Raw genomic sequence first — 9,922 nt, 5'->3', positions numbered from 1 at the left:
TACATCTCTCCCATTAGGCTGGAGGACAGGCTGAGGCCAGAACTGTCCTGGGGGGGTGTGTGATAATTATTGGAAAGTGTTAAGCATGCCGCGTTTGGCACAGTCCCTTTGATAGGCCGTGAGCAGGAGGAGCTGTGTGAAGAGATTCCTCTTCGTTGCATCTGCACTTGTTTCACTTTCCAGGATTCACACTTTCCTCCAATTCCGACCCCTTGTCCCTGATTTTTTATTCGCTCCCCGGATTGGTGGCTGTGCCTTTGGCTGCTTGGGCCCCAAACTCTGGAATTCCCTCCCCACAACGCTTTACCTCTGGTGCTTTAAGATGCTCTTTAAAGCCTATAGGGCAGCACAGTGGTTAGCACTGAATTGATTTGATTTGATTTGATTTATTATTGTCACATGTATTAACATACAGTGAAAAATATTGTTTCTTGCGCGCTATACAAAGCATACCGTTCATAGAGAAGGAAAGGAGAGAGTGCAGAATGTAGTGTTACAGTCATAGCTAGGGTGTAGAGAAAGATCAAATTAATGCAAGGGAGGTCCATTCTGACAGCAGCAGGGAAGAAGATGTTCTTGAGTCGGTTGGTACGTGACCTCAGACTTCTGTATCTTTTTCCTGACAGAAGGTGGAAGAGAGAATGCTGCCTCACAGCGCCAAGGACCCAGGTTCGATTCCTGGCTCGGGTCACTGTCTGTGTGAAGTCTGCACGTCCTCCCCATGTCTGCGTGGGTTTCCTCCGGGTGCTCTGATTTCCTCCCACAGTCCAAAGATGGGCGGGTTAGGTGGATTGGTTGTGCTAAATTCTCCCTCAGTGTACCCGAACAGGTGTCGGAGTGTGGCTACTGGGGGATTTTCACAGTAACTTGGGGCAGCACGGTGGCACAGTGGTTAGCACTGCTGCCTCATAGCACTAGGGACCCAGGTTCGATTCTGGCCTTGGTCACTGTCTGCGTGGAGTTTGCATGTTCTCCCCGTGTCTGCGTGGGTTTCCTCCGGGTGCTCCGGTTTCCTCCCACAGTCCCAAGATGTGCGGCTCAGGATGATTGGCCGTGCTAAATTGCCCCTTAGTGTCAGGGGGACTAGCAGGGTGAATGTGTGGGGTTACGGGGATGAGGCCTGGATGGGATTGTGGTTGGTAAGACTCGATGGGCTGAATGGCCTCCTTCTGTACTGTTGGGATTCTATGATTTAACTTCATTGCAATGTTAATGTAAGCCTCTTTGTGACACTAATGAATAAGCTTGAATTTCTACCTACAAAGATGTGTGGGATAAAGATTGATTGGCTGTGCTACATTGACCCTTAGGGCGGGATTTTCCAGATGCGCTCACCCCAAGTCTGGAAAATCCTGCCTGAGGTCAACGGACCTTTGCATGTTTCTTACCCGCCTGCTTTGATTTCCGTGGGAAAGATGGGAAAATTCTGCCCCTTAGTGTCAGAGGGATTGGCAGGGTAAATACATGGGGTTACAGGGATAGGGTCTGGCTGGGATTGTTGTTGGTGCAGGCTCGATGGGCCGAATGGCCTCTTTCTGCACTGCGGGGATTCTATGAATCTTCGACACAGGTTTTTGGTCACCGGTTGTCAAATCCCCTTCCCTGCCGAGGTGTTAAATTTTATCTAATTGCTTCCCTGTAGACCGCATTGCGATGTTTGGTGATACTGAAGGCGCTATATCAATGCAGGTTGGGTTTTCTTTTATTGCCTGATTGAGTGGAGTTAGCACGGCGCTTCCTGCTGTCGTCAAGGTGACTGCCGCACTTCACATCTGTGCCTCTGGCTCCTTTCAGGATATCAATCTGTCTGCCGTCCAAGCCTGTATGAGGCGGGTGACTGATGCTTTGTCTGAAGACTCTCCCTCGTGGATATTCTGAGACAGCAGCAAAAGGCCGTGGGGTTAATATGCAGGCTGAAAAATTCCCTCAAGTCCAGGGTTTTCATTAAACTGGGTCCACATCAGCCTGAGGGAGCTTTGGAAATGAGACGTAATTGCCTTCATGAATTGTAAAGAGCTGTTTTATTTACGTGTACTTGATGTGTGATAACCAGCAGCACATCCTGCAGTTCTTTGCCTGTTTTCCTGTCAGATTATATGGTGCTTTTTCATATTGCATCAGTCATCGATTCTCTGCCCTCCCCCCCGCATGCCTGGTTATTCTGAGCTATTTATTAAGGGATGGCTGTTTCGGAAGGACTGACTACACGTGTGATTGTGTTATGGCATCATGCTTGACAGTAGAATTTGGTGAAAAGCAAAATTACTGCGGATGCTGGAATCTGAAACCAAAAGAGAAAACGCTGGAAAATCTCAGCCGGTCTGGCAGCATCTGTAAGGAGAGAAAAGAGCTGACGTTTCGAGTCCAGACGACCCTTTGTCAAAGCTAAAAGGCAGAGAAAGTGGGAGATATTTATACTGGGAGGGTTAGGGGATGAAAGATGAGTCATAGCCACGGAAACCAGGGGAAAGGCTGCTAAAGTTAAAGTTAAAGTTTATTTATTAGTCACAAGTAAGGCTGACATTAACACTGCAATGAAGTTACTGTGAAAATCCCCGAGTCGCCACCCTCTGGCATCTGTTCGAGTCGTTGCAGCCTAACCAGCACGTCTTTCAGACTGTGGGAGGAAACCGGAGCACCCGGAGGAAACCCACGCAGACACGGGGAGAACGTGCAAACTTCACACAGACAGTGACCCAAACCAGGAATCGAACCCAGGTCCCTGATGCTGTCAGGCAGCAGTGCTGAGCACTGTGCCACCGTGTCGCCCATCGAGTGCTAACGGCAGCCCATAGAGAGAATAGAAGGTGTGAATGGCCAAACGGCAGAGAAGCTGAAATCAGAGGGTAAACTGCGACAGATGAAGATGTGGGAGAGGGGGGGTAATGAGCGGCAGAGAGGTAAAATTGAGAATAAAAGGGGAAAGGGGCGAAATGGTAAGGAAAGGGTGGATAAAATAGGGGGAAAGAGTGGGGGGGAAAGAAAGACAAGGAAAGAAAGAAAAACATTCTCATCCTTGTTTTCAAATCCCTCCATGGCCTCAGCCCTCTCTATCTATCTCTCACGCCACTTCAGGTTTTTAGATGTCCAGATCATCAACAACCTGTCCTGGTCCCCCCATGCCGACACTATAGTTAAGAAAGCCCACCAACGCCTCTACTTTCTCAGAAGACTAAGGAAATTTGGAATGTCAGCTACGACTCTCACCAACTTTTACAGATGCACCATAGAAAGCATTCTTTCTGGTTGTATCACAGCTTGGTATGGCTCCTGCTCAGCCCAAGACCGCGAGGAACTACAAAGGGTCGTGAATGTAGCCCAGCCCATCACTCAAACCAGCCTCCAATCCATTGACTCTGTCTACACTTCCTGCTGTCTTGGAAAAGCAGCCAGCATACTCAAGGACCCCACGCACCCCGGACATTCTCTCTTCCACCTTTTTCCATCGGGAAAAAGATACAAAAGTCTGAGGTCACGTACCAACCGACTCAAGAACAGCTTCTTCCCTGCTGCTGCCAGACTTTTGAATGGACCTACCTCGCATTAAGTTGATCTTTCTCTACACCCCAGCTATGACTGTAACATTCTGCAGTCTCTCGTTTCCTTCTCTATGAACGGTATGCTTTGTCTGTATAGCACGCAAGAAACAATACTTTTTATTGTATGGTAATATATGTGACAATAATAAATCAAATCAAATCAAAATGCTGCAAATTCCCACAGCTTCTCCGATTCAGCGCTCCCTGATTTTCATTGCTCCTCTTTGGTGATCTCACCTTCTGCAGTGTGGGGCTTAAGCTGCGGGATTCCTTTTCTAAACCTCCCTGACTCACTACTTCTCTCTCTCTTTTCCTTTCCTTTAAGGGCTACTTAAAACTATTTCTCTGACCGAACTTTTGGTCACCTGTCCTAATATCGCCTTAAGCAAAAGCTAAATACTGCGGATGCTGGAAATCCGAAATAAAAATAGAAGAATGCAGGAAAAGCTCAGCAGGTCTGGAAGAAACGGAGTTAATTTATTTTTGATTTGATTTATTATTCTATCAGTATACAGTGAAAAGTATTGTTTTTTGCGCGCTATACAGACAAAGCATACCGTTCATAGAGAAGGAAAGGAGAGGGTGCAGAATGTAGTGTTACAGTCATAGCTAGGGTGTAGAGAAAGATCAACTCAGTGCGAGGTAAGTCCATTCAAAATTCTGACAGCAGCAGGGAAGAAGCTGTTCTTGAGTCGGTCGGTACGTGACCTCAGACTTTTGTACCTTTTTCCTGACGGAAGAAGGTGGAAGAGAGAATGTCCGGGGTGCGTGGGGTCCTTAATTCTGCTGGCTGCTTTGCCGAGGCAGCGGGAAGTGTAGACAGAGTCAATGGATGGGAGGCTGGTTTGAGTGATGGACTGGGCTTCATCAATACCCTTTGTAGATTCTTGCGGTCTGAAATGACTGGGATTCTCCGACTCGCCCACGGCTGGGGTCTTCCAGTCCCTCTGCAGTGAATGGAGTTTTGTCTAAGTTCTTTCTAAATGGTTTCAAGAAAAACAATATATTGACTCTATGAAGTGACTTAAAGACTAATCAAAACCTCATCAAGACATCATAATGTACAGAGATGTGGAGACAGCACAACGTGTGGCAAAACTCCGGTAAGAACCTCTCCTGGGAAGGCCACAAAAGCAAGTGAGTCCAGACAATTGGACGCCAGGCTTATTAAGTTCATGTAAATTTCCATTTAAAATATATTTCAATAAATTATTCTGCCTCTCACCGTAAATGGACGAGAGGCTGATCGCGCTGGATATCTGGTACTGCCACGATCACGAAGAAATCGGGAACAAGGTCTTTTATACGCAATTGGTGCCACAGCTGATGATATGGCATGAGGAGCCCTCAGCATCCTACGACGAGGTTGTGGGGGCCTTTGTTAAGTACTTCAGCTCGAGGGAGAATCTAGTCATTAAAAGGAGCAAGTTTTAATCAGCAGCGCCGGGGTGGCACGGTGGCACAGTGGCTAGCACTGCTGCCTCACAGCACCAGGGACCCGGGTTCGATTCCCGGCTTGGGTCACTGTCTGTGTGGAGTTTGCGCATTCTCCCCGTGTCTGCGTGGGTTTCCTCCGGTTCACAACCCCCGTGAGTGAAGAAATTTCTCCTCATCGCAGTCCTGAATGGCCATTTCCTTATTCTGAAACTGTGACCCCCATGTTCTACACGTGACTCCAAACCATTCGCAGAATCACAGAATCCCACAGTGCAGGAGTGACCCTTTGGCCCATCGAGTCTGCACCAACACACAAAAGGCCCTGACCTGCCCACCTAATCCCCCTTGCCAGCACTTGGCCCACAGCCTTGAATGTTATAGCGTGTCAAGTGCTCATCCAGGTACTTTTTAAAGGATGTGAGGCATCCCGCCTCCACCACCCTCCCAGGCAGCGCATTCCAGACCGCCACCACCCTCTGGGTAAAAATGTTTTTCCTCAAATCCCCCCTAAACCTCCCACCCCTCACTTTTAACTTGTGTCCCCTCGTCACTGACCCTTCAACTAAGGGGAACAGCTGCTCCCTATCCACCCTGTCCATGTCTCTCATAATCTTGAACACCTCAATCAGGTCGCCCCTCAGTCTTCTCTGCTCCAACGAAAACAACCCAAGCCTACCCAACCTCCCTTCATAACTTAAATGTTCCACCCCAGGCAACATCCTGGTGAATCTCCTCTGCAATGTGATTGTCCCTTTACTATCCCTTTACGTGGCCTAGTCGGCCACTCCAGTTTCCTCCCAAGTTCTGAAAGATGTGCTGGTTAGGGTGCATTGACTTGAACAGGTGCCGGAGTGTGGCGACTAGGGGAATTTCACAGTAACTTCATTGCAGTGTTAATGTAAGCCTTACTTGTGACTAATAAATAAACTTTAACTTTAAAGCTGGGTGAATCCAATGATTCCTTTATTGACGATTTCTATCGATTGTCAGTAATTGTGGCTATGGAGCCATAAGCAGAGTTAGTTTGTGACTGCATTGTAATCAGACGTGCTGTCAGTGTTTGTTATAATCCAAGGAGCAGATACGATTGAACAGTTCCCCAGGTAGGTGGAGCCGTGACAGCAGATTCAGGGTGTAATCCAGGGAGGTGCCAAGGCTCGGGGAAATGTCGATCCAGTGTGTAGACCCAATGTCAAGGACTTCACCCACCAAAAAACCCAGATCGACGCCTGCCAACACCACCGGACGGGCAGAGTGGACCCCTCCACCTATTTCATAATGTTCCAAGTGTGATGCCGGAGGACAACATGGCCAGCTCAGGTCAAGCATTTAAGCATCCACCTGCTTCTGCCTCTGATCTGCAAGGTTCGCTGCTTTGTTCCTTTCAAATGTATCGTCAATTGCCCTGTTTATCTGGTATCAGAGTAAATGCTGCCTTCTCTCGATTGGAGTAAGAGTTTTAACAACACCAGGTTAAAGTCCAACAGGTTTATTTGGTAGAAAATACAATTTGCTACCAAATAAATGGCATTTGCTACCAAATAAACCTGTTGGACTTTAACCTGGTGTTGTTAAAACTCTTACTGTGTTCACCCCAGTCCAACGCCGGCATCTCCACATTATTCTCTCTATTGGGCCATTGTTTGATCTTATACTTTATAAACTCCATCTATTGAGTTTCCAGGTTGCTTTTGCTCATACAATCTCCCCCTTTTCTCCATATTTGCTCTGGGGTTAAAATGCTAACAAGATGCTAGGCACCTGGCTAAGTGTTAAAAATTCACTCACAGCGCATGTTCATTACTGGCAAGACCAGCATTTCTTGCCCATCCCTCACTGCCCTTGAGATGGCGGTAGTGAACCACCTTCTTGAATCACTAAGCAGTTTTGACACGGCTGAGTGGCCGACTAGGCCACGTCAAGGGATAGTAAAGGGACAATCACATTGCAGAGGAGATTCACCAGGATGCTGCCTGGGGTGGAACATTTAAGTTATGAAGGGAGGTTGGGTAGGCTTGGGTTGTTTTCGTTGGAGCAGAGAAGACTGAGGGGCGACCTGATCGAGGTGTTCAAGATTATGAGAGACATGGACAGGGTGGATAGGGAGCAGCTGTTCCCCTTAGTTGAAGGGTCAGTTATGAGGGGACACAAGTTAAAAGTGAGGGGTGGGAGGTTTAGGGGGGATTTGAGGAAAAACGTTTTTACCCAGAGGGTGGTGACGGTCTGGAATGCGCTGCCTGGGAGGGTGGTGGAGGCAGGATGCCTCACATCCTTTAAAAAGTACCTGGATGAGTACTTGGCACGCCATAACATTCAAGGCTGTGGGCCAAGTGCTGGCAAGGGGGATTAGGTGGGCAGGTCAGGACCTTTTGTGTGTTGGTGCAGACTCGATGGGCCAAAGGGCCTCTTCTGCACTGTGGGATTCTGTGATTCTCTGAATGGTTTGGAGTCACGTGTAGAACATGGGGGTCACAGTTTCAGAATAAGGAAATGGCCATTCAGGACTGCAATGAGGAGAAATTTCTTCACTCACGGGGTTGTGAATCTTTGGAATTCTCTACCTCAGGGCGATGTGGATGAATGTACTCAAGACAGGGATTGATAAAGTCGTCAGTATGAAGGGAATTAAAGAGTAAAGGGAAGGAAAGAGTAAGAGAATTAAAGGGGCACAGTGTGGGCAGGTGAAGTTGAGATGGAAAATCTGTTGGGAATGTATTGAAGGTAAAGCAGGTCCAAGGGGCCTTCATTCTGCTCCTATTTCTTATGTTCTAGAAACATGGGAGCAGGAGTCGGCCATGCAGCCCCTCGGCCGTGTTCTGCCATTCAATTGGCTCATGGCTTATCTTCCATTTCAATGCCATTTTCCTGATTTTTCCACTTATCCCTCAATATCTTTCATATTCAGAAATCTATCACTTTGCTGTTTTGAAAATGTCAATGACTGGGGCGACTAAACTCAGACTGGGTAACCACGGTGGCGCAGTGGTTAGCACCGCTGCTTCACAGCTCCAGGGACCCGGGTTCGATTCCCGGCTTGGGTCACTATCTGTGTGAAGTTTGCACGTTCTCCCCGTGTCTGCGTGGGTTTCCTCCGGGTGCTCCGGTTTCCTCCCACATTCCGAAGGACGTGCTGATTGGGTGCATTGAACCGAACAGGCGCTGGAGTATGGCAACTAAGGGATTTTCACAGTAACTTCATTGCAGTGTTAATGCAAGCCTTATTTGTGATTGATAAATAAACTTTACTTAACCACGTTGGAGAACACCATTATGAAATCCGTGACCATGACAGCAACCTTCCTGGTGGTTGCTATTTTAACTCACTATCTTTCTCTCATGTCCACATGTCTGTCCTTGACCTGCTGTAATGTTCCAGTGAAGCCCAATGCAAACTGAGGGAACAGCACCTGAACTTCCAATTAGGCACTTTACAGCCTTCTAGACTTAACGGTTAGTTTAACAACTTTGGATCGTGAACTCTCTCCTCAGGCAAAGGGATGAGGTTCCGAAATGTCAATATAGAGAGAACATAGAACATATAGAACATAGTACAGCACAGTACAGGCCCTTCGGCCCTCGATGTTGTGCCAAACCTTTTCTGAAACCAAGATCAAGCTATCCCACTCCCTATCATCCTGGTGTGCTCCATGTGCCTATCCAATAACCGCTTGAAAGTTCCTAAAGTGTCCGACTCCACTATCACAACAGGCAGTCCATTCCACTCCCCAACCACTCTCTGAGTAAAGAACCTACCTCGGACATCCCTCCTATATCTTCCACCACGAACTTTATAGTCATGTCCCCTTGTAATAGCTCCATCCACCCGAGGAAATAGTCTCTGAACGTCCATTCTATCTATCCCCCTCATCATCTTATAAACCTCTATTAAGTCTCTCCTCAACCTCCTCTGCTCTAAAGAGAAAAGCCCTAACTGCCTCAACCTTTCCTCATAAGACCTACCCTCCAAACCAGGCAGCATCCTGGTAAATCTCCTCTGCACTCTTTCCAGCACTTCCACATCCTTCTTATAGTGAGGTGATCAGAACTGCACACAATATTCCAAATGTGGTCTCACCAAGGTCCTGTACAGTTGCAGCATAACCCCATGGCTCTTAAACTCAAACCCCCTGTTAATAAACGCTAACACCCTATAGGCCTTCTTCACGGCTCCATCCACTTGAGTGGCAACCTTCAGAGATCTGTGGATATGAACCCCAAGATCTCTCTGTTCCTCCACATTCCTCAGAACTCTACCTTTGACCCTGTAATCCGCATTCAAATTTGTCCTACCAAAATGAATCACCTCGCACTTATCAGGGTTAAACTCCATCTGCCATTTTTCGGCCCAGCTCTGCATCCTATCTATGTCTCTTTGCAGCCTACAACAGCCCTCCACCTCATCCACTACTCCACCAATCTTGGTGTCATCTGCAAATTTACTGACCCACCCTTCAGCCCCCTCCTAGAAGGCCTAGAGTTAGGCAGAAGGCTAAAGTGCAGGACCTCGAAGGCAGTAATTTCAGAACTACTACTGGTACCACGTGCTGTAGGAGTAGGAATAGGAGGATTAGGCAGATGAATGCCTGGCTTGAGAGCTGGTGCAGGGGGCAGGGATCTAGATTTTTGGATCATTGGGATCTTTTCTGGGGAAGGGCTGATCTGTTCAAGAGGGATGGGTTACATTTGAACTGGAGGGGGACTAACATCCTGGCGGGGAGATTTGCTAGAGCCACTCGGGAGGGTTTAAACTAGTTTGGCAGGGGGGTGGGATCCAAAGCAGTAGGGAGACAGAAGAGAAGTTTGAGGACAGCACAGAAGTTAAAGAGAGCAAATTAAGTAGTAAAGGCAGTGTCAGTAATCCTAGTACCAGACAGATCAGACAGAAGCAAGACAGAGAGCAAGGGAAGTCCAGATTAAACTGCATTTATTTCAATGCAAGAGGCCTG

The sequence above is a fragment of the Mustelus asterias genome, chromosome 7 (assembly GCF_964213995.1).
Source record: "Mustelus asterias chromosome 7, sMusAst1.hap1.1, whole genome shotgun sequence".
Lineage (NCBI taxonomy): Eukaryota > Metazoa > Chordata > Chondrichthyes > Carcharhiniformes > Triakidae > Mustelus > Mustelus asterias.
Note: the sequence above shows the minus strand (reverse complement) of the source record.